The sequence below is a fragment of the Lepisma saccharinum genome, chromosome 4, assembly GCF_977018435.1.
Source record: "Lepisma saccharinum chromosome 4, izLepSacc3.1, whole genome shotgun sequence".
NCBI classification, from domain to species: Eukaryota; Metazoa; Arthropoda; class Insecta; order Zygentoma; family Lepismatidae; genus Lepisma; species Lepisma saccharinum.
Window position 1 is genome coordinate 22829171 of NC_139232.1, and position 27275 is coordinate 22856445.

Here is a 27275-nt window from a genome sequence, read left to right on the forward strand (position 1 = left end):
AAATTGAATCCATGTGTAATATTCATGCTTAGTTTCCATGGAAACTCTCATAACAATAAAGTAAACAATCTATTTGTGCATGATTGTAGTCGTTGTCGTGGAGATTTGAAATAACCACTTTCATTGTTGAAACATTGTAATACATCCTTGGAATCACGGTTTACAAAAACATTATATAAAATTTCAAACTCGCATATCTCCGTTACTATAGAAGATACAGAAGTGATTTTACACTCAATGTAATCAGGTCGAAGCTCTCTATAGGCTCTAACGAAAAAACTGAATCCATATGTAATATTCCTGCTTAGTTACCATGGAAACTCTCATAACAAAAAGTAAACAATCTATTTGTGCATGATTGTAGTCGTTGTCGTGGAGATTTGAAATAACCACTTTCATTGTTGAAACATTGTAATACATCCTTGGAATCACGGTTTACAAAAACATTATATAAAATTTCAAACTCGCATATCTCAGTTACTATAGAAGATACTGAAGTGATTTTCACTCAATGTAATCAGGTCGAAGCTCTCTATTGGCTCATACGAAAAAATTGAATCCATGTGTAATATTCCTGCTTAGTTACCATGGAAACTCCCATACACAATAAAGTAAACAATCTATTTGTGCATGATTGTAGTTGTTGTCGTGGAGATTTGAAATAACCACTTTCATTGTTGAAACATTGTAATACATCCTTGGAATCACGGTTTACAAAAACATTATATAAAATTTCAAACTCGCATATCTCCGTTACTATAAAAGTAACTGAAGTGATTTTACACTCAATGTAATCAGGTCGAAGCTCTCTATTGGCTCATACGGAAAAATTGAATCCATATGTAATATTCCTGCTTAGTTACCATGGAAACATCCATACACAATAAAGTAAACAATCTATTTGTGCATGATTGTAGTCGTTGTCGTGGAGATTTGAAATAACCACTTTCATTGTTGAAACAATGTAATACATCCTTGGAATCACGTTTTACAAGAACATTATATAAAATTTCAAACTCGCATATCTCCGTTACTATAGAAGATACTGAAGTGATTTTCACTCAATGTAATCAGGTCGAAGCTCTCTAATGGCTCTTCGGGAAAAATTGAATCCATGTGTAATGTTCATGCTTAGTTTCCATGGAAACTCTCATAACAATAAAGTAAACAATCTATTTGTGCATGATTGTAGTCGTTGTCATGGAGATTTGAAATAACCACTTTCATTGTTGAAACAATGTAATACATCCTTGGAATCACGTTTTACAAAAACATTATATAAAATTTCAAACTCGCATATCTCCGTTACTATAGAAGATACTGAAGTGATTTTACACTCAATATAATCAGGTCGAAGCTCTCTATAGACTCATCCGAAAAAAATTAATCCATGTGTAATATTCATGCTTAGTTTCCATGGAAACTCTCATAACAATAAAGTAAACAATCTATTTGTGCATGATTGTAGTTGTTGTCGTGGAGATTTGAAATAACCACTTTCATTGTTGAAACATTGTAATACATCCTTGGAATCACGTTTTACAAGAACATTATATAAAATTTCAAACTCGCATATCTCAGTTACTATAGAAGATACTGAAGTGATTTTACACTCAATGTAATACGGTAGAAGCTCTCTATAGACTCATCCGAAAAAAATTAATCCATGTGTAATATTCATGCTTAGTTTCCATGGAAACTCTCATAACAATAAAGTAAACAATCTATTTGTGCATGATTGTAGTCGTTGTCATGGAGATTTGAAATAACCACTTTCATTGTTGAAACAATGTAATACATCCTTGGAATCACGTTTTACAAGAACATTATATAAATTTTCAAACTCGCATATCTCCGTTACCCGTTACTATAGAAGATACAGAAGTGATTTTCACTCAATGTAATCAGGTCGAAGCTCTCTATAGGCTCCTACGGAAAAATTGAATCCATATGTAATATTCTTGCTTAGTTACCATGGAAACTCTCATAACAATAAAGTAAACAATCTATTTGTGCATGATTGTAGTTGTTGTCGTGGAGATTTGAAATAACCACTTTCATTGTTGAAACATTGTAATACATCCTTGGAATCACGGTTTACAAAAACATTATATAAAATTTCAAACTCGCATATCTCAGTTACTATAGAAGATACTGAAGTGATTTTCACTCAATGTAATAAGGTCGAAGCTCTCTATAGGCTCATACGGAAAAATTGAATCCATGTGTAATATTCATGCTTAGTTTCCATGGAAACTCTCATAACAATAAAGTAAACAATCTATTTGTGCATGATTGTAGTCGTTGTCATGGAGATTTGAAATAACCACTTTCATTGTTGAAACAATGTAATACATCCTTGGAATCACGTTTTACAAGAACATTATATAAAATTTCAAACTCGCATATCTCCGTTACTATAGAAGATACAGAAGTGATTTTACACTCAATGTAATCAGGTCGAAGCTCTCTATAGGCTCTAACGAAAAAACTGAATCCATATGTAATATTCCTGCTTAGTTACCATGGAAACTCTCATAACAAAAAAGTAAACAATCTATTTGTGCATGATTGTAGTCGTTGTCGTGGAGATTTGAAATAACCACTTTCATTGTTGAAACATTGTAATACATCCTTGGAATCACGGTTTACAAAAACATTATATAAAATTTCAAACTCGCATATCTCAGTTACTATAGAAGATACTGAAGTGATTTTCACTCAATGTAATCAGGTCGAAGCTCTCTATTGGCTCATACGAAAAAATTGAATCCATGTGTAATATTCCTGCTTAGTTACCATGGAAACTCCCATACACAATAAAGTAAACAATCTATTTGTGCATGATTGTAGTTGTTGTCGTGGAGATTTGAAATAACCACTTTCATTGTTGAAACATTGTAATACATCCTTGGAATCACGGTTTACAAAAACATTATATAAAATTTCAAACTCGCATATCTCCGTTACTATAAAAGTAACTGAAGTGATTTTACACTCAATGTAATCAGGTCGAAGCTCTCTATTGGCTCATACGAAAAAATTGAATCCATATGTAATATTCCTGCTTAGTTACCATGGAAACATCCATACACAATAAAGTAAACAATCTATTTGTGCATGATTGTAGTCGTTGTCGTGGAGATTTGAAATAACCACTTTCATTGTTGAAACAATGTAATACATCCTTGGAATCACGTTTTACAAGAACATTATATAAAATTTCAAACTCGCATATCTCCGTTACTATAGAAGATACAGAAGCGATTTTCACTCAATGTAATCAGGTCGAAGCTCTCTATAGGCTCATACGGAAAAATTGAATCCTTATGTAATATTCTTGCTTAGTTACCATGGAAATTCTCATAACAATAAAGTAAACAATCTATTTGTGCATGATTGTAGTTGTTGTCGTGGAGATTTGAAATAACCACTTTCATTGTTGAAACATTGTAATACATCCTTGGAATCACGTTTTACAAGAACATTATATAAAATTTCAAACTCGAATATCTCCGTTACTATGGAAGATACAGAAGTGATTTTACACTCAATGTAATCAGGTCGAAACTCTCTATAGGCTCTAACGAAAAAATTGAATCCATATGTAATATTCTTGCTTAGTTACCATGGAAACTCTCATAACAATAAAGTAAACAATCTATTTGTGTATGATTGTAGTTGTTGTCGTGGAGATTTGAAATAACCACTTTCAATGTTGAAACATTGTAATACATCCTTGGAATCACGGTTTACAAAAACATTATATAAAATTTCAAACTCGCATATCTCAGTTACTATAGAAGATACTGAAGTGATTTTACACTCAATGTAATACGGTCGAAGCTCTCTATAGACTCATCCGAAAAAAATTAATCCATGTGTAATATTCATGCTTAGTTTCCATGGAAACTCTCATAACAATAAAGTAAACAATCTATTTGTGCATGATTGTAGTCGTTGTCATGGAGATTTGAAATAACCACTTTCATTGTTGAAACAATGTAATACATCCTTGGAATCACGTTTTACAAGAACATTATATAAATTTTCAAACTCGCATATCTCCGTTACCCGTTACTGTAGAAGATACAGAAGTGATTTTCACTCAATGTAATCAGGTCGAAGCTCTCTATAGGCTCCTACGGAAAAATTGAATCCATATGTAATATTCTTGCTTAGTTACCATGGAAACTCTCATAACAATAAAGTAAACAATCTATTTGTGCATGATTGTAGTTGTTGTCGTGGAGATTTGAAATAACCACTTTCATTGTTGAAACATTGTAATACATCCTTGGAATCACGGTTTACAAAAACATTATATAAAATTTCAAACTCGCATATCTCAGTTACTATAGAAGATACTGAAGTGATTTTCACTCAATGTAATAAGGTCGAAGCTCTCTATAGGCTCATACGGAAAAATTGAATCCATGTGTAATATTCATGCTTAGTTTCCATGGAAACTCTCATAACAATAAAGTAAACAATCTATTTGTGCATGATTGTAGTCGTTGTCATGGAGATTTGAAATAACCACTTTCATTGTTGAAACAATGTAATACATCCTTGGAATCACGTTTTACAAGAACATTATATAAAATTTCAAACTCGCATATCTCCGTTACTATAGAAGATACAGAAGTGATTTTACACTCAATGTAATCAGGTCGAAGCTCTCTATAGGCTCTAACGAAAAAACTGAATCCATATGTAATATTCCTGCTTAGTTACCATGGAAACTCTCATAACAAAAAAGTAAACAATCTATTTGTGCATGATTGTAGTCGTTGTCGTGGAGATTTGAAATAACCACTTTCATTGTTGAAACATTGTAATACATCCTTGGAATCACGGTTTACAAAAACATTATATAAAATTTCAAACTCGCATATCTCAGTTACTATAGAAGATACTGAAGTGATTTTCACTCAATGTAATCAGGTCGAAGCTCTCTATTGGCTCATACGAAAAAATTGAATCCATGTGTAATATTCCTGCTTAGTTACCATGGAAACTCCCATACACAATAAAGTAAACAATCTATTTGTGCATGATTGTAGTTGTTGTCGTGGAGATTTGAAATAACCACTTTCATTGTTGAAACATTGTAATACATCCTTGGAATCACGGTTTACAAAAACATTATATAAAATTTCAAACTCGCATATCTCCGTTACTATAAAAGTAACTGAAGTGATTTTACACTCAATGTAATCAGGTCGAAGCTCTCTATTGGCTCATACGAAAAAATTGAATCCATATGTAATATTCCTGCTTAGTTACCATGGAAACATCCATACACAATAAAGTAAACAATCTATTTGTGCATGATTGTAGTCGTTGTCGTGGAGATTTGAAATAACCACTTTCATTGTTGAAACAATGTAATACATCCTTGGAATCACGTTTTACAAGAACATTATATAAAATTTCAAACTCGCATATCTCCGTTACTATAGAAGATACAGAAGCGATTTTCACTCAATGTAATCAGGTCGAAGCTCTCTATAGGCTCATACGGAAAAATTGAATCCATATGTAATATTCTTGCTTAGTTACCATGGAAATTCTCATAACAATAAAGTAAACAATCTATTTGTGCATGATTGTAGTTGTTGTCGTGGAGATTTGAAATAACCACTTTCATTGTTGAAACATTGTAATACATCCTTGGAATCACGTTTTACAAGAACATTATATAAAATTTCAAACTCGAATATCTCCGTTACTATGGAAGATACAGAAGTGATTTTACACTCAATGTAATCAGGTCGAAACTCTCTATAGGCTCTAACGAAAAAATTGAATCCATATGTAATATTCTTGCTTAGTTACCATGGAAACTCTCATAACAATAAAGTAAACAATCTATTTGTGTATGATTGTAGTTGTTGTCGTGGAGATTTGAAATAACCACTTTCATTGTTGAAACATTGTAATACATCCTTGGAATCACGGTTTACAAAAACATTATATAAAATTTCAAACTCGCATATCTCAGTTACTATAGAAGATACTGAAGTGATTTTCACTCAATGTAATCAGGTCGAAGCTCTCTATTGGCTCATACGAAAAAATTGAATCCATGTGTAATATTCCTGCTTAGTTACCATGGAAACTCCCATACACAATAAAGTAAACAATCTATTTGTGCATGATTGTAGTTGTTGTCATGGAGATTTGAAATAACCACTTTCATTGTTGAAAAAATGTAATACATCCTTGGAATCATGTTTTACAAAAACATTATATAAAATTTCAAACTCTCATATCTCCGTTACTATAGAAGATACAGAAGTGATTTTACACTCAATGTAATCAGGTCGAAGCTCTCTATTGGCTCTTCGGGAAAAATTGAATCCATATGTAATATTCTTGCTTAGTTACCATGGAAACTCTCTTAAAAATAAAGTAAACAATCTATTTGTGCATGATTGTAGTTGTTGTCGTGGAGATTTGAAATAACCACTTTCATTGTTGAAACATTGTAATACATCCTTGAAATCACGTTTTACAAGAACATTATATAAAATTTCAAACTCGCATATCTCAGTTACTATAGAAGATACTGAAGTGATTTTACACTCAATGTAATACGGTCGAAGCTCTCTATAGACTCATCCGAAAAAAATTAATCCATGTGTAATATTCATGCTTAGTTTCCATGGAAACTCTCATAACAATAAAGTAAACAATCTATTTGTGCATGATTGTAGTCGTTGTCATGGAGATTTGAAATAACCACTTTCATTGTTGAAACAATGTAATACATCCTTGGAATCACGTTTTACAAGAACATTATATAAATTTTCAAACTCGCATATCTCCGTTACCCGTTACTATAGAAGATACAGAAGTGATTTTCACTCAATGTAATCAGGTCGAAGCTCTCTATAGGCTCCTACGGAAAAATTGAATCCATATGTAATATTCTTGCTTAGTTACCATGGAAACTCTCATAACAATAAAGTAAACAATCTATTTGTGCATGATTGTAGTTGTTGTCGTGGAGATTTGAAATAACCACTTTCATTGTTGAAACATTGTAATACATCCTTGGAATCACGGTTTACAAAAACATTATATAAAATTTCAAACTCGCATATCTCAGTTACTATAGAAGATACTGAAGTGATTTTCACTCAATGTAATAAGGTCGAAGCTCTCTATAGGCTCATACGGAAAAATTGAATCCATGTGTAATATTCATGCTTAGTTTCCATGGAAACTCTCATAACAATAAAGTAAACAATCTATTTGTGCATGATTGTAGTCGTTGTCATGGAGATTTGAAATAACCACTTTCATTGTTGAAACAATGTAATACATCCTTGGAATCACGTTTTACAAGAACATTATATAAAATTTCAAACTCGCATATCTCCGTTACTATAGAAGATACAGAAGTGATTTTACACTCAATGTAATCAGGTCGAAGCTCTCTATAGGCTCTAACGAAAAAACTGAATCCATATGTAATATTCCTGCTTAGTTACCATGGAAACTCTCATAACAAAAAAGTAAACAATCTATTTGTGCATGATTGTAGTCGTTGTCGTGGAGATTTGAAATAACCACTTTCATTGTTGAAACATTGTAATACATCCTTGGAATCACGGTTTACAAAAACATTATATAAAATTTCAAACTCGCATATCTCAGTTACTATAGAAGATACTGAAGTGATTTTCACTCAATGTAATCAGGTCGAAGCTCTCTATTGGCTCATACGAAAAAATTGAATCCATGTGTAATATTCCTGCTTAGTTACCATGGAAACTCCCATACACAATAAAGTAAACAATCTATTTGTGCATGATTGTAGTTGTTGTCGTGGAGATTTGAAATAACCACTTTCATTGTTGAAACATTGTAATACATCCTTGGAATCACGGTTTACAAAAACATTATATAAAATTTCAAACTCGCATATCTCCGTTACTATAAAAGTAACTGAAGTGATTTTACACTCAATGTAATCAGGTCGAAGCTCTCTATTGGCTCATACGAAAAAATTGAATCCATATGTAATATTCCTGCTTAGTTACCATGGAAACATCCATACACAATAAAGTAAACAATCTATTTGTGCATGATTGTAGTCGTTGTCGTGGAGATTTGAAATAACCACTTTCATTGTTGAAACAATGTAATACATCCTTGGAATCACGTTTTACAAGAACATTATATAAAATTTCAAACTCGCATATCTCCGTTACTATAGAAGATACAGAAGCGATTTTCACTCAATGTAATCAGGTCGAAGCTCTCTATAGGCTCATACGGAAAAATTGAATCCTTATGTAATATTCTTGCTTAGTTACCATGGAAATTCTCATAACAATAAAGTAAACAATCTATTTGTGCATGATTGTAGTTGTTGTCGTGGAGATTTGAAATAACCACTTTCATTGTTGAAACATTGTAATACATCCTTGGAATCACGTTTTACAAGAACATTATATAAAATTTCAAACTCGAATATCTCCGTTACTATGGAAGATACAGAAGTGATTTTACACTCAATGTAATCAGGTCGAAACTCTCTATAGGCTCTAACGAAAAAATTGAATCCATATGTAATATTCTTGCTTAGTTACCATGGAAACTCTCATAACAATAAAGTAAACAATCTATTTGTGTATGATTGTAGTTGTTGTCGTGGAGATTTGAAATAACCACTTTCAATGTTGAAACATTGTAATACATCCTTGGAATCACGGTTTACAAAAACATTATATAAAATTTCAAACTCGCATATCTCAGTTACTATAGAAGATACTGAAGTGATTTTACACTCAATGTAATACGGTCGAAGCTCTCTATAGACTCATCCGAAAAAAATTAATCCATGTGTAATATTCATGCTTAGTTTCCATGGAAACTCTCATAACAATAAAGTAAACAATCTATTTGTGCATGATTGTAGTCGTTGTCATGGAGATTTGAAATAACCACTTTCATTGTTGAAACAATGTAATACATCCTTGGAATCACGTTTTACAAGAACATTATATAAATTTTCAAACTCGCATATCTCCGTTACCCGTTACTGTAGAAGATACAGAAGTGATTTTCACTCAATGTAATCAGGTCGAAGCTCTCTATAGGCTCCTACGGAAAAATTGAATCCATATGTAATATTCTTGCTTAGTTACCATGGAAACTCTCATAACAATAAAGTAAACAATCTATTTGTGCATGATTGTAGTTGTTGTCGTGGAGATTTGAAATAACCACTTTCATTGTTGAAACATTGTAATACATCCTTGGAATCACGGTTTACAAAAACATTATATAAAATTTCAAACTCGCATATCTCAGTTACTATAGAAGATACTGAAGTGATTTTCACTCAATGTAATAAGGTCGAAGCTCTCTATAGGCTCATACGGAAAAATTGAATCCATGTGTAATATTCATGCTTAGTTTCCATGGAAACTCTCATAACAATAAAGTAAACAATCTATTTGTGCATGATTGTAGTCGTTGTCATGGAGATTTGAAATAACCACTTTCATTGTTGAAACAATGTAATACATCCTTGGAATCACGTTTTACAAGAACATTATATAAAATTTCAAACTCGCATATCTCCGTTACTATAGAAGATACAGAAGTGATTTTACACTCAATGTAATCAGGTCGAAGCTCTCTATAGGCTCTAACGAAAAAACTGAATCCATATGTAATATTCTTGCTTAGTTACCATGGAAACTCTCATAACAATAAAGTAAACAATCTATTTGTGTATGATTGTAGTTGTTGTCGTGGAGATTTGAAATAACCACTTTCATTGTTGAAACATTGTAATACATCCTTGGAATCACGGTTTACAAAAACATTATATAAAATTTCAAACTCGCATATCTCAGTTACTATAGAAGATACTGAAGTGATTTTCACTCAATGTAATCAGGTCGAAGCTCTCTATTGGCTCATACGAAAAAATTGAATCCATGTGTAATATTCCTGCTTAGTTACCATGGAAACTCCCATACACAATAAAGTAAACAATCTATTTGTGCATGATTGTAGTTGTTGTCATGGAGATTTGAAATAACCACTTTCATTGTTGAAAAAATGTAATACATCCTTGGAATCATGTTTTACAAAAACATTATATAAAATTTCAAACTCTCATATCTCCGTTACTATAGAAGATACAGAAGTGATTTTACACTCAATGTAATCAGGTCGAAGCTCTCTATTGGCTCTTCGGGAAAAATTGAATCCATATGTAATATTCTTGCTTAGTTACCATGGAAACTCTCTTAAAAATAAAGTAAACAATCTATTTGTGCATGATTGTAGTTGTTGTCGTGGAGATTTGAAATAACCACTTTCATTGTTGAAACATTGTAATACATCCTTGAAATCACGTTTTACAAGAACATTATATAAAATTTCAAACTCGCATATCTCAGTTACTATAGAAGATACTGAAGTGATTTTACACTCAATGTAATACGGTCGAAGCTCTCTATAGACTCATCCGAAAAAAATTAATCCATGTGTAATATTCATGCTTAGTTTCCATGGAAACTCTCATAACAATAAAGTAAACAATCTATTTGTGCATGATTGTAGTCGTTGTCATGGAGATTTGAAATAACCACTTTCATTGTTGAAACAATGTAATACATCCTTGGAATCACGTTTTACAAGAACATTATATAAATTTTCAAACTCGCATATCTCCGTTACCCGTTACTATAGAAGATACAGAAGTGATTTTCACTCAATGTAATCAGGTCGAAGCTCTCTATAGGCTCCTACGGAAAAATTGAATCCATATGTAATATTCTTGCTTAGTTACCATGGAAACTCTCATAACAATAAAGTAAACAATCTATTTGTGCATGATTGTAGTTGTTGTCGTGGAGATTTGAAATAACCACTTTCATTGTTGAAACATTGTAATACATCCTTGGAATCACGGTTTACAAAAACATTATATAAAATTTCAAACTCGCATATCTCAGTTACTATAGAAGATACTGAAGTGATTTTCACTCAATGTAATAAGGTCGAAGCTCTCTATAGGCTCATACGGAAAAATTGAATCCATGTGTAATATTCATGCTTAGTTTCCATGGAAACTCTCATAACAATAAAGTAAACAATCTATTTGTGCATGATTGTAGTCGTTGTCATGGAGATTTGAAATAACCACTTTCATTGTTGAAACAATGTAATACATCCTTGGAATCACGTTTTACAAGAACATTATATAAAATTTCAAACTCGCATATCTCCGTTACTATAGAAGATACAGAAGTGATTTTACACTCAATGTAATCAGGTCGAAGCTCTCTATAGGCTCTAACGAAAAAACTGAATCCATATGTAATATTCCTGCTTAGTTACCATGGAAACTCTCATAACAAAAAAGTAAACAATCTATTTGTGCATGATTGTAGTCGTTGTCGTGGAGATTTGAAATAACCACTTTCATTGTTGAAACATTGTAATACATCCTTGGAATCACGGTTTACAAAAACATTATATAAAATTTCAAACTCGCATATCTCAGTTACTATAGAAGATACTGAAGTGATTTTCACTCAATGTAATCAGGTCGAAGCTCTCTATTGGCTCATACGAAAAAATTGAATCCATGTGTAATATTCCTGCTTAGTTACCATGGAAACTCCCATACACAATAAAGTAAACAATCTATTTGTGCATGATTGTAGTTGTTGTCGTGGAGATTTGAAATAACCACTTTCATTGTTGAAACATTGTAATACATCCTTGGAATCACGGTTTACAAAAACATTATATAAAATTTCAAACTCGCATATCTCCGTTACTATAAAAGTAACTGAAGTGATTTTACACTCAATGTAATCAGGTCGAAGCTCTCTATTGGCTCATACGAAAAAATTGAATCCATATGTAATATTCCTGCTTAGTTACCATGGAAACATCCATACACAATAAAGTAAACAATCTATTTGTGCATGATTGTAGTCGTTGTCGTGGAGATTTGAAATAACCACTTTCATTGTTGAAACAATGTAATACATCCTTGGAATCACGTTTTACAAGAACATTATATAAAATTTCAAACTCGCATATCTCCGTTACTATAGAAGATACAGAAGCGATTTTCACTCAATGTAATCAGGTCGAAGCTCTCTATAGGCTCATACGGAAAAATTGAATCCTTATGTAATATTCTTGCTTAGTTACCATGGAAATTCTCATAACAATAAAGTAAACAATCTATTTGTGCATGATTGTAGTTGTTGTCGTGGAGATTTGAAATAACCACTTTCATTGTTGAAACATTGTAATACATCCTTGGAATCACGTTTTACAAGAACATTATATAAAATTTCAAACTCGAATATCTCCGTTACTATGGAAGATACAGAAGTGATTTTACACTCAATGTAATCAGGTCGAAACTCTCTATAGGCTCTAACGAAAAAATTGAATCCATATGTAATATTCTTGCTTAGTTACCATGGAAACTCTCATAACAATAAAGTAAACAATCTATTTGTGTATGATTGTAGTTGTTGTCGTGGAGATTTGAAATAACCACTTTCAATGTTGAAACATTGTAATACATCCTTGGAATCACGGTTTACAAAAACATTATATAAAATTTCAAACTCGCATATCTCAGTTACTATAGAAGATACTGAAGTGATTTTACACTCAATGTAATACGGTCGAAGCTCTCTATAGACTCATCCGAAAAAAATTAATCCATGTGTAATATTCATGCTTAGTTTCCATGGAAACTCTCATAACAATAAAGTAAACAATCTATTTGTGCATGATTGTAGTCGTTGTCATGGAGATTTGAAATAACCACTTTCATTGTTGAAACAATGTAATACATCCTTGGAATCACGTTTTACAAGAACATTATATAAATTTTCAAACTCGCATATCTCCGTTACCCGTTACTGTAGAAGATACAGAAGTGATTTTCACTCAATGTAATCAGGTCGAAGCTCTCTATAGGCTCCTACGGAAAAATTGAATCCATATGTAATATTCTTGCTTAGTTACCATGGAAACTCTCATAACAATAAAGTAAACAATCTATTTGTGCATGATTGTAGTTGTTGTCGTGGAGATTTGAAATAACCACTTTCATTGTTGAAACATTGTAATACATCCTTGGAATCACGGTTTACAAAAACATTATATAAAATTTCAAACTCGCATATCTCAGTTACTATAGAAGATACTGAAGTGATTTTCACTCAATGTAATAAGGTCGAAGCTCTCTATAGGCTCATACGGAAAAATTGAATCCATGTGTAATATTCATGCTTAGTTTCCATGGAAACTCTCATAACAATAAAGTAAACAATCTATTTGTGCATGATTGTAGTCGTTGTCATGGAGATTTGAAATAACCACTTTCATTGTTGAAACAATGTAATACATCCTTGGAATCACGTTTTACAAGAACATTATATAAAATTTCAAACTCGCATATCTCCGTTACTATAGAAGATACAGAAGTGATTTTACACTCAATGTAATCAGGTCGAAGCTCTCTATAGGCTCTAACGAAAAAACTGAATCCATATGTAATATTCCTGCTTAGTTACCATGGAAACTCTCATAACAAAAAAGTAAACAATCTATTTGTGCATGATTGTAGTCGTTGTCGTGGAGATTTGAAATAACCACTTTCATTGTTGAAACATTGTAATACATCCTTGGAATCACGGTTTACAAAAACATTATATAAAATTTCAAACTCGCATATCTCAGTTACTATAGAAGATACTGAAGTGATTTTCACTCAATGTAATCAGGTCGAAGCTCTCTATTGGCTCATACGAAAAAATTGAATCCATGTGTAATATTCCTGCTTAGTTACCATGGAAACTCCCATACACAATAAAGTAAACAATCTATTTGTGCATGATTGTAGTTGTTGTCGTGGAGATTTGAAATAACCACTTTCATTGTTGAAACATTGTAATACATCCTTGGAATCACGGTTTACAAAAACATTATATAAAATTTCAAACTCGCATATCTCCGTTACTATAAAAGTAACTGAAGTGATTTTACACTCAATGTAATCAGGTCGAAGCTCTCTATTGGCTCATACGAAAAAATTGAATCCATATGTAATATTCCTGCTTAGTTACCATGGAAACATCCATACACAATAAAGTAAACAATCTATTTGTGCATGATTGTAGTCGTTGTCGTGGAGATTTGAAATAACCACTTTCATTGTTGAAACAATGTAATACATCCTTGGAATCACGTTTTACAAGAACATTATATAAAATTTCAAACTCGCATATCTCCGTTACTATAGAAGATACAGAAGCGATTTTCACTCAATGTAATCAGGTCGAAGCTCTCTATAGGCTCATACGGAAAAATTGAATCCATATGTAATATTCTTGCTTAGTTACCATGGAAATTCTCATAACAATAAAGTAAACAATCTATTTGTGCATGATTGTAGTTGTTGTCGTGGAGATTTGAAATAACCACTTTCATTGTTGAAACATTGTAATACATCCTTGGAATCACGTTTTACAAGAACATTATATAAAATTTCAAACTCGAATATCTCCGTTACTATGGAAGATACAGAAGTGATTTTACACTCAATGTAATCAGGTCGAAACTCTCTATAGGCTCTAACGAAAAAATTGAATCCATATGTAATATTCTTGCTTAGTTACCATGGAAACTCTCATAACAATAAAGTAAACAATCTATTTGTGTATGATTGTAGTTGTTGTCGTGGAGATTTGAAATAACCACTTTCATTGTTGAAACATTGTAATACATCCTTGGAATCACGGTTTACAAAAACATTATATAAAATTTCAAACTCGCATATCTCAGTTACTATAGAAGATACTGAAGTGATTTTCACTCAATGTAATCAGGTCGAAGCTCTCTATTGGCTCATACGAAAAAATTGAATCCATGTGTAATATTCCTGCTTAGTTACCATGGAAACTCCCATACACAATAAAGTAAACAATCTATTTGTGCATGATTGTAGTTGTTGTCATGGAGATTTGAAATAACCACTTTCATTGTTGAAAAAATGTAATACATCCTTGGAATCATGTTTTACAAAAACATTATATAAAATTTCAAACTCTCATATCTCCGTTACTATAGAAGATACAGAAGTGATTTTACACTCAATGTAATCAGGTCGAAGCTCTCTATTGGCTCTTCGGGAAAAATTGAATCCATATGTAATATTCTTGCTTAGTTACCATGGAAACTCTCTTAAAAATAAAGTAAACAATCTATTTGTGCATGATTGTAGTTGTTGTCGTGGAGATTTGAAATAACCACTTTCATTGTTGAAACATTGTAATACATCCTTGAAATCACGTTTTACAAGAACATTATATAAAATTTCAAACTCGCATATCTCCGTTACTATAGAAGATACTGAAGTGATTTTCACTCAATGTAATCAGGTCGAAGCTCTCTATTGGCTCATACGAAAAAATTGAATCCATGTGTAATATTCCTGCTTAGTTACCATGGAAACTCCCATACACAATAAAGTAAACAATCTATTTGTGCATGATTGTAGTTGTTGTCGTGGAGATTTGAAATAACCACTTTCATTGTTGAAACATTGTAATACATCCTTGGAATCACGGTTTACAAGAACATTATATAAAATTTCAAACTCGCATATCTCCGTTACTATAGAAGATACTGAAGTGATTTTACACTCAATGTAATACGGTCGAAGCTCTCTATAGACTCATCCGAAAAAAATTAATCCATGTGTAATATTCATGCTTAGTTTCCATGGAAACTCTCATAACAATAAAGTAAACAATCTATTTGTGCATGATTGTAGTCGTTGTCATGGAGATTTGAAATAACCACTTTCATTGTTGAAACAATGTAATACATCCTTGGAATCACGTTTTACAAGAACATTATATAAATTTTCAAACTCGCATATCTCCGTTACCCGTTACTATAGAAGATACAGAAGTGATTTTCACTCAATGTAATCAGGTCGAAGCTCTCTATAGGCTCCTACGGAAAAATTGAATCCATATGTAATATTCTTGCTTAGTTACCATGGAAACTCTCATAACAATAAAGTAAACAATCTATTTGTGCATGATTGTAGTTGTTGTCGTGGAGATTTGAAATAACCACTTTCATTGTTGAAACATTGTAATACATCCTTGGAATCACGGTTTACAAAAACATTATATAAAATTTCAAACTCGCATATCTCAGTTACTATAGAAGATACTGAAGTGATTTTCACTCAATGTAATAAGGTCGAAGCTCTCTATAGGCTCATACGGAAAAATTGAATCCATGTGTAATATTCATGCTTATTTTCCATGGAAACTCTCATAACAATAAAGTAAACAATCTATTTGTGCATGATTGTAGTCGTTGTCATGGAGATTTGAAATAACCACTTTCATTGTTGAAACAATGTAATACATCCTTGGAATCACGTTTTACAAGAACATTATATAAAATTTCAAACTCGCATATCTCCGTTACTATAGAAGATACAGAAGTGATTTTACACTCAATGTAATCAGGTCGAAGCTCTCTATAGGCTCTAACGAAAAAACTGAATCCATATGTAATATTCCTGCTTAGTTACCATGGAAACTCTCATAACAAAAAAGTAAACAATCTATTTGTGCATGATTGTAGTCGTTGTCGTGGAGATTTGAAATAACCACTTTCATTGTTGAAACATTGTAATACATCCTTGGAATCACGGTTTACAAAAACATTATATAAAATTTCAAACTCGCATATCTCAGTTACTATAGAAGATACTGAAGTGATTTTCACTCAATGTAATCAGGTCGAAGCTCTCTATTGGCTCATACGAAAAAATTGAATCCATGTGTAATATTCCTGCTTAGTTACCATGGAAACTCCCATACACAATAAAGTAAACAATCTATTTGTGCATGATTGTAGTTGTTGTCGTGGAGATTTGAAATAACCACTTTCATTGTTGAAACATTGTAATACATCCTTGGAATCACGGTTTACAAAAACATTATATAAAATTTCAAACTCGCATATCTCCGTTACTATAAAAGTAACTGAAGTGATTTTACACTCAATGTAATCAGGTCGAAGCTCTCTATTGGGTCATACGAAAAAATTGAATCCATATGTAATATTCCTGCTTAGTTACCATGGAAACATCCATACACAATAAAGTAAACAATCTATTTGTGCATGATTGTAGTCGTTGTCGTGGAGATTTGAAATAACCACTTTCATTGTTGAAACAATGTAATACATCCTTGGAATCACGTTTTACAAGAACATTATATAAAATTTCAAACTCGCATATCTCCGTTACTATAGAAGATACAGAAGCGATTTTCACTCAATGTAATCAGGTCGAAGCTCTCTATAGGCTCATACGGAAAAGTTGAATCCATATGTAATATTCTTGCTTAGTTACCATGGAAATTCTCATAACAATAAAGTAAACAATCTATTTGTGCATGATTGTAGTTGTTGTCGTGGAGATTTGAAATAACCACTTTCATTGTTGAAACATTGTAATACATCCTTGGAATCACGTTTTACAAGAACATTATATAAAATTTCAAACTCGAATATCTCCGTTACTATGGAAGATACAGAAGTGATTTTACACTCAATGTAATCAGGTCGAAACTCTCTATAGGCTCTAACGAAAAAATTGAATCCATAGGTAATATTCTTGCTTAGTTACCATGGAAACTCTCATAACAATAAAGTAAACAATCTATTTGTGTATGATTGTAGTTGTTGTCGTGGAGATTTGAAATAACCACTTTCATTGTTGAAACATTGTAATACATCCTTGGAATCACGGTTTACAAAAACATTATATAAAATTTCAAACTCGCATATCTCAGTTACTATAGAAGATACTGAAGTGATTTTCACTCAATGTAATCAGGTCGAAGCTCTCTATTGGCTCATACGAAAAAATTGAATCCATGTGTAATATTCCTGCTTAGTTACCATGGAAACTCCCATACACAATAAAGTAAACAATCTATTTGTGCATGATTGTAGTTGTTGTCATGGAGATTTGAAATAACCACTTTCATTGTTGAAAAAATGTAATACATCCTTGGAATCATGTTTTACAAAAACATTATATAAAATTTCAAACTCTCATATCTCCGTTACTATAGAAGATACAGAAGTGATTTTACACTCAATGTAATCAGGTCGAAGCTCTCTATTGGCTCTTCGGGAAAAATTGAATCCATATGTAATATTCTTGCTTAGTTACCATGGAAACTCTCTTAAAAATAAAGTAAACAATCTATTTGTGCATGATTGTAGTTGTTGTCGCGGAGATTTGAAATAACCACTTTCATTGTTGAAACATTGTAATACATCCTTGAAATCACGTTTTACAAGAACATTATATAAAATTTCAAACTCGCATATCTCCGTTACTATAGAAGATACTGAAGTGATTTTCACTCAATGTAATCAGGTCGAAGCTCTCTATTGGCTCATACGAAAAAATTGAATCCATGTGTAATATTCCTGCTTAGTTACCATGGAAACTCCCATACACAATAAAGTAAACAATCTATTTGTGCATGATTGTAGTTGTTGTCGTGGAGATTTGAAATAACTACTTTCATTGTTGAAACAATGTAATACATCCTTGGAATCACGTTTTACAAAAACATTATATAAAATTTCAAACTCGCATATCTCCGTTACTATAGAAGATACTGAAGTGATTTTACACTCAATATAATCAGGTCGAAGCTCTCTATAGACTCATCCGAAAAAAATTAATCCATGTGTAATATTCATGCTTAGTTTCCATGGAAACTCTCATAACAATAAAGTAAACAATCTATTTGTGCATGATTGTAGTTGTTGTCGTGGAGATTTGAAATAACCACTTTCATTGTTGAAACATTGTAATACATCCTTGGAATCACGTTTTACAAGAACATTATATAAAATTTCAAACTCGCATATCTCCGTTACTATAGAAGATACTGAAGTGATTTTACACTCAATGTAATACGGTCGAAGCTCTCTATAGACTCATCCGAAAAAAATTAATCCATGTGTAATATTCATGCTTAGTTTCCATGGAAACTCTCATAACAATAAAGTAAAAAATCTATTTGTGCATGATTGTAGTTGTTGTCGTGGAGATTTGAAATAACCACTTTCATTGTTGAAACAATGTAATACATCCTTGGAATCACGTTTTACAAGAACATTATATAAATTTTCAAACTCGCATATCTCCGTTACCCGTTACTATAGAAGATACAGAAGTGATTTTCACTCAATGTAATCAGGTCGAAGCTCTCTATAGGCTCATACGGAAAAATTGAATCCATATGTAATATTCTTGCTTAGTTACCATGGAAACTCTCATAACAATAAAGTAAACAATCTATTTGTGCATGATTGTAGTTGTTGTCGTGGAGATTTGAAATAACCACTTTCATTGTTGAAACATTGTAATACATCCTTGGAATCACGGTTTACAAAAACATTATATAAAATTTCAAACTCGCATATCTCAGTTACTATAGAAGATACTGAAGTGATTTTCACTCAATGTAATCAGGTCGAAGCTCTCTATTGGCTCATACGAAAAAATTGAATCCATGTGTAATATTCCTGCTTAGTTACCATGGAAACTCCCATACACAATAAAGTAAACAATCTATTTGTGCATGATTGTAGTTGTTGTCATGGAGATTTGAAATAACCACTTTCATTGTTGAAAAAATGTAATACATCCTTGGAATCATGTTTTACAAAAACATTATATAAAATTTCAAACTCTCATATCTCCGTTACTATAGAAGATACAGAAGTGATTTTACACTCAATGTAATCAGGTCGAAGCTCTCTATTGGCTCTTCGGGAAAAATTGAATCCATATGTAATATTCTTGCTTAGTTACCATGGAAACTCTCTTAAAAATAAAGTAAACAATCTATTTGTGCATGATTGTAGTTGTTGTCGTGGAGATTTGAAATAACCACTTTCATTGTTGAAACATTGTAATACATCCTTGAAATCACGTTTTACAAGAACATTATATAAAATTTCAAACTCGCATATCTCCGTTACTATAGAAGATACTGAAGTGATTTTCACTCAATGTAATCAGGTCGAAGCTCTCTATTGGCTCATACGAAAAAATTGAATCCATGTGTAATATTCCTGCTTAGTTACCATGGAAACTCCCATACACAATAAAGTAAACAATCTATTTGTGCATGATTGTAGTTGTTGTCGTGGAGATTTGAAATAACCACTTTCATTGTTGAAACATTGTAATACATCCTTGGAATCACGGTTTACAAGAACATTATATAAAATTTCAAACTCGCATATCTCCGTTACTATAGAAGATACTGAAGTGATTTTACACTCAATGTAATACGGTCGAAGCTCTCTATAGACTCATCCGAAAAAAATTAATCCATGTGTAATATTCATGCTTAGTTTCCATGGAAACTCTCATAACAATAAAGTAAACAATCTATTTGTGCATGATTGTAGTCGTTGTCATGGAGATTTGAAATAACCACTTTCATTGTTGAAACAATGTAATACATCCTTGGAATCACGTTTTACAAGAACATTATATAAATTTTCAAACTCGCATATCTCCGTTACCCGTTACTATAGAAGATACAGAAGTGATTTTCACTCAATGTAATCAGGTCGAAGCTCTCTATAGGCTCCTACGGAAAAATTGAATCCATATGTAATATTCTTGCTTAGTTACCATGGAAACTCTCATAACAATAAAGTAAACAATCTATTTGTGCATGATTGTAGTTGTTGTCGTGGAGATTTGAAATAACCACTTTCATTGTTGAAACATTGTAATACATCCTTGGAATCACGGTTTACAAAAACATTATATAAAATTTCAAACTCGCATATCTCAGTTACTATAGAAGATACTGAAGTGATTTTCACTCAATGTAATAAGGTCGAAGCTCTCTATAGGCTCATACGGAAAAATTGAATCCATGTGTAATATTCATGCTTATTTTCCATGGAAACTCTCATAACAATAAAGTAAACAATCTATTTGTGCATGATTGTAGTCGTTGTCATGGAGATTTGAAATAACCACTTTCATTGTTGAAACAATGTAATACATCCTTGGAATCACGTTTTACAAGAACATTATATAAAATTTCAAACTCGCATATCTCCGTTACTATAGAAGATACAGAAGTGATTTTACACTCAATGTAATCAGGTCGAAGCTCTCTATAGGCTCTAACGAAAAAACTGAATCCATATGTAATATTCCTGCTTAGTTACCATGGAAACTCTCATAACAAAAAAGTAAACAATCTATTTGTGCATGATTGTAGTCGTTGTCGTGGAGATTTGAAATAACCACTTTCATTGTTGAAACATTGTAATACATCCTTGGAATCACGGTTTACAAAAACATTATATAAAATTTCAAACTCGCATATCTCAGTTACTATAGAAGATACTGAAGTGATTTTCACTCAATGTAATCAGGTCGAAGCTCTCTATTGGCTCATACGAAAAAATTGAATCCATGTGTAATATTCCTGCTTAGTTACCATGGAAACTCCCATACACAATAAAGTAAACAATCTATTTGTGCATGATTGTAGTTGTTGTCATGGAGATTTGAAATAACCACTTTCATTGTTGAAAAAATGTAATACATCCTTGGAATCATGTTTTACAAAAACATTATATAAAATTTCAAACTCTCATATCTCCGTTACTATAGAAGATACAGAAGTGATTTTACACTCAATGTAATCAGGTCGAAGCTCTCTATTGGCTCTTCGGGAAAAATTGAATCCATATGTAATATTCTTGCTTAGTTACCATGGAAACTCTCTTAAAAATAAAGTAAACAATCTATTTGTGCATGATTGTAGTTGTTGTCGCGGAGATTTGAAATAACCACTTTCATTGTTGAAACATTGTAATACATCCTTGAAATCACGTTTTACAAGAACATTATATAAAATTTCAAACTCGCATATCTCCGTTACTATAGAAGATACTGAAGTGATTTTCACTCAATGTAATCAGGTCGAAGCTCTCTATTGGCTCATACGAAAAAATTGAATCCATGTGTAATATTCCTGCTTAGTTACCATGGAAACTCCCATACACAATAAAGTAAACAATCTATTTGTGCATGATTGTAGTTGTTGTCGTGGAGATTTGAAATAACTACTTTCATTGTTGAAACAATGTAATACATCCTTGGAATCACGTTTTACAAAAACATTATATAAAATTTCAAACTCGCATATCTCCGTTACTATAGAAGATACTGAAGTGATTTTACACTCAATATAATCAGGTCGAAGCTCTCTATAGACTCATCCGAAAAAAATTAATCCATGTGTAATATTCATGCTTAGTTTCCATGGAAACTCTCATAACAATAAAGTAAACAATCTATTTGTGCATGATTGTAGTTGTTGTCGTGGAGATTTGAAATAACCACTTTCATTGTTGAAACATTGTAATACATCCTTGGAATCACGTTTTACAAGAACATTATATAAAATTTCAAACTCGCATATCTCCGTTACTATAGAAGATACTGAAGTGATTTTACACTCAATGTAATACGGTCGAAGCTCTCTATAGACTCATCCGAAAAAAATTAATCCATGTGTAATATTCATGCTTAGTTTCCATGGAAACTCTCATAACAATAAAGTAAAAAATCTATTTGTGCATGATTGTAGTTGTTGTCGTGGAGATTTGAAATAACCACTTTCATTGTTGAAACAATGTAATACATCCTTGGAATCACGTTTTACAAGAACATTATATAAATTTTCAAACTCGCATATCTCCGTTACCCGTTACTATAGAAGATACAGAAGTGATTTTCACTCAATGTAATCAGGTCGAAGCTCTCTATAGGCTCATACGGAAAAATTGAATCCATATGTAATATTCTTGCTTAGTTACCATGGAAACTCTCATAACAATAAAGTAAACAATCTATTTGTGCATGATTGTAGTTGTTGTCGTGGAGATTTGAAATAACCACTTTCATTGTTGAAACATTGTAATACATCCTTGGAATCACGGTTTACAAAAACATTATATAAAATTTCAAACTCGCATATCTCAGTTACTATAGAAGATACTGAAGTGATTTTCACTCAATGTAATCAGGTCGAAGCTCTCTATTGGCTCATACGAAAAAATTGAATCCATGTGTAATATTCCTGCTTAGTTACCATGGAAACTCCCATACACAATAAAGTAAACAATCTATTTGTGCATGATTGTAGTTGTTGTCATGGAGATTTGAAATAACCACTTTCATTGTTGAAAAAATGTAATACATCCTTGGAATCATGTTTTACAAAAACATTATATAAAATTTCAAACTCTCATATCTCCGTTACTATAGAAGATACAGAAGTGATTTTACACTCAATGTAATCAGGTCGAAGCTCTCTATTGGCTCTTCGGGAAAAATTGAATCCATATGTAATATTCTTGCTTAGTTACCATGGAAACTCTCTTAAAAATAAAGTAAACAATCTATTTGTGCATGATTGTAGTTGTTGTCGTGGAGATTTGAAATAACCACTTTCATTGTTGAAACATTGTAATACATCCTTGAAACCACGTTTTACAAGAACATTATATAAAATTTCAAACTCGCATATCTCCGTTACTATAGAAGATACTGAAGTGATTTTCACTCAATGTAATCAGGTCGAAGCTCTCTATTGGCTCATACGAAAAAATTGAATCCATGTGTAATATTCCTGCTTAGTTACCATGGAAACTCCCATACACAATAAAGTAAACAATCTATTTGTGCATGATTGTAGTTGTTGTCGTGGAGATTTGAAATAACCACTTTCATTGTTGAAACATTGTAATACATCCTTGGAATCACGGTTTACAAGAACATTATATAAAATTTCAAACTCGCATATCTCCGTTACTATAGAAGATACTGAAGTGATTTTACACTCAATGTAATACGGTCGAAGCTCTCTATAGACTCATCCGAAAAAAATTAATCCATGTGTAATATTCATGCTTAGTTTCCATGGAAACTCTCATAACAATAAAGTAAACAATCTATTTGTGCATGATTGTAGTCGTTGTCATGGAGATTTGAAATAACCACTTTCATTGTTGAAACAATGTAATACATCCTTGGAATCACGTTTTACAAGAACATTATATAAATTTTCAAACTCGCATATCTCCGTTACCCGTTACTATAGAAGATACAGAAGTGATTTTCACTCAATGTAATCAGGTCGAAGCTCTCTATAGGCTCCTACGGAAAAATTGAATCCATATGTAATATTCTTGCTTAGTTACCATGGAAACTCTCATAACAATAAAGTAAACAATCTATTTGTGCATGATTGTAGTTGTTGTCGTGGAGATTTGAAATAACCACTTTCATTGTTGAAACATTGTAATACATCCTTGGAATCACGGTTTACAAAAACATTATATAAAATTTCAAACTCGCATATCTCAGTTACTATAGAAGATACTGAAGTGATTTTCACTCAATGTAATAAGGTCGAAGCTCTCTATAGGCTCATACGGAAAAATTGAATCCATGTGTAATATTCATGCTTATTTTCCATGGAAACTCTCATAACAATAAAGTAAACAATCTATTTGTGCATGATTGTAGTCGTTGTCATGGAGATTTGAAATAACCACTTTCATTGTTGAAACAATGTAATACATCCTTGGAATCACGTTTTACAAGAACATTATATAAAATTTCAAACTCGCATATCTCCGTTACTATAGAAGATACAGAAGTGATTTTACACTCAATGTAATCAGGTCGAAGCTCTCTATAGGCTCTAACGAAAAAACTGAATCCATATGTAATATTCCTGCTTAGTTACCATGGAAACTCTCATAACAAAAAAGTAAACAATCTATTTGTGCATGATTGTAGTCGTTGTCGTGGAGATTTGAAATAACCACTTTCATTGTTGAAACATTGTAATACATCCTTGGAATCACGGTTTACAAAAACATTATATAAAATTTCAAACTCGCATATCTCAGTTACTATAGAAGATACTGAAGTGATTTTCACTCAATGTAATCAGGTCGAAGCTCTCTATTGGCTCATACGAAAAAATTGAATCCATGTGTAATATTCCTGCTTAGTTACCATGGAAACTCCCATACACAATAAAGTAAACAATCTATTTGTGCATGATTGTAGTTGTTGTCGTGGAGATTTGAAATAACCACTTTCATTGTTGAAACATTGTAATACATCCTTGGAATCATGGTTTACAAAAACATTATATAAAATTTCAAACTCGCATATCTCCGTTACTATAAAAGTAACTGAAGTGATTTTACACTCAATGTAATCAGGTCGAAGCTCTCTATTGGGTCATACGAAAAAATTGAATCCATATGTAATATTCCTGCTTAGTTACCATGGAAACATCCATACACAATAAAGTAAACAATCTATTTGTGCATGATTGTAGTCGTTGTCGTGGAGATTTGAAATAACCACTTTCATTGTTGAAACAATGTAATACATCCTTGGAATCACGTTTTACAAGAACATTATATAAAATTTCAAACTCGCATATCTCCGTTACTATAGAAGATACAGAAGCGATTTTCACTCAATGTAATCAGGTCGAAGCTCTCTATAGGCTCATACGGAAAAGTTGAATCCATATGTAATATTCTTGCTTAGTTACCATGGAAATTCTCATAACAATAAAGTAAACAATCTATTTGTGCATGATTGTAGTTGTTGTCGTGGAGATTTGAAATAACCACTTTCATTGTTGAAACATTGTAATACATCCTTGGAATCACGTTTTACAAGAACATTATATAAAATTTCAAACTCGAATATCTCCGTTACTATGGAAGATACAGAAGTGATTTTACACTCAATGTAATCAGGTCGAAACTCTCTATAGGCTCTAACGAAAAAATTGAATCCATAGGTAATATTCTTGCTTAGTTACCATGGAAACTCTCATAACAATAAAGTAAACAATCTATTTGTGTATGATTGTAGTTGTTGTCGTGGAGATTTGAAATAACCACTTTCATTGTTGAAACATTGTAATACATCCTTGGAATCACGGTTTACAAAAACATTATATAAAATTTCAAACTCGCATATCTCAGTTACTATAGAAGATACTGAAGTGATTTTCACTCAATGTAATCAGGTCGAAGCTCTCTATTGGCTCATACGAAAAAATTGAATCCATGTGTAATATTCCTGCTTAGTTACCATGGAAACTCCCATACACAATAAAGTAAACAATCTATTTGTGCATGATTGTAGTTGTTGTCATGGAGATTTGAAATAACCACTTTCATTGTTGAAAAAATGTAATACATCCTTGGAATCATGTTTTACAAAAACATTATATAAAATTTCAAACTCTCATATCTCCGTTACTATAGAAGATACAGAAGTGATTTTACACTCAATGTAATCAGGTCGAAGCTCTCTATTGGCTCTTCGGGAAAAATTGAATCCATATGTAATATTCTTGCTTAGTTACCATGGAAACTCTCTTAAAAATAAAGTAAACAATCTATTTGTGCATGATTGTAGTTGTTGTCGCGGAGATTTGAAATAACCACTTTCATTGTTGAAACATTGTAATACATCCTTGAAATCACGTTTTACAAGAACATTATATAAAATTTCAAACTCGCATATCTCCGTTACTATAGAAGATACTGAAGTGATTTTCACTCAATGTAATCAGGTCGAAGCTCTCTATTGGCTCATACGAAAAAATTGAATCCATGTGTAATATTCCTGCTTAGTTACCATGGAAACTCCCATACACAATAAAGTAAACAATCTATTTGTGCATGATTGTAGTTGTTGTCGTGGAGATTTGAAATAACTACTTTCATTGTTGAAACAATGTAATACATCCTTGGAATCACGTTTTACAAAAACATTATATAAAATTTCAAACTCGCATATCTCCGTTACTATAGAAGATACTGAAGTGATTTTACACTCAATATAATCAGGTCGAAGCTCTCTATAGACTCATCCGAAAAAAATTAATCCATGTGTAATATTCATGCTTAGTTTCCATGGAAACTCTCATAACAATAAAGTAAACAATCTATTTGTGCATGATTGTAGTTGTTGTCGTGGAGATTTGAAATAACCACTTTCATTGTTGAAACATTGTAATACATCCTTGGAATCACGTTTTACAAGAACA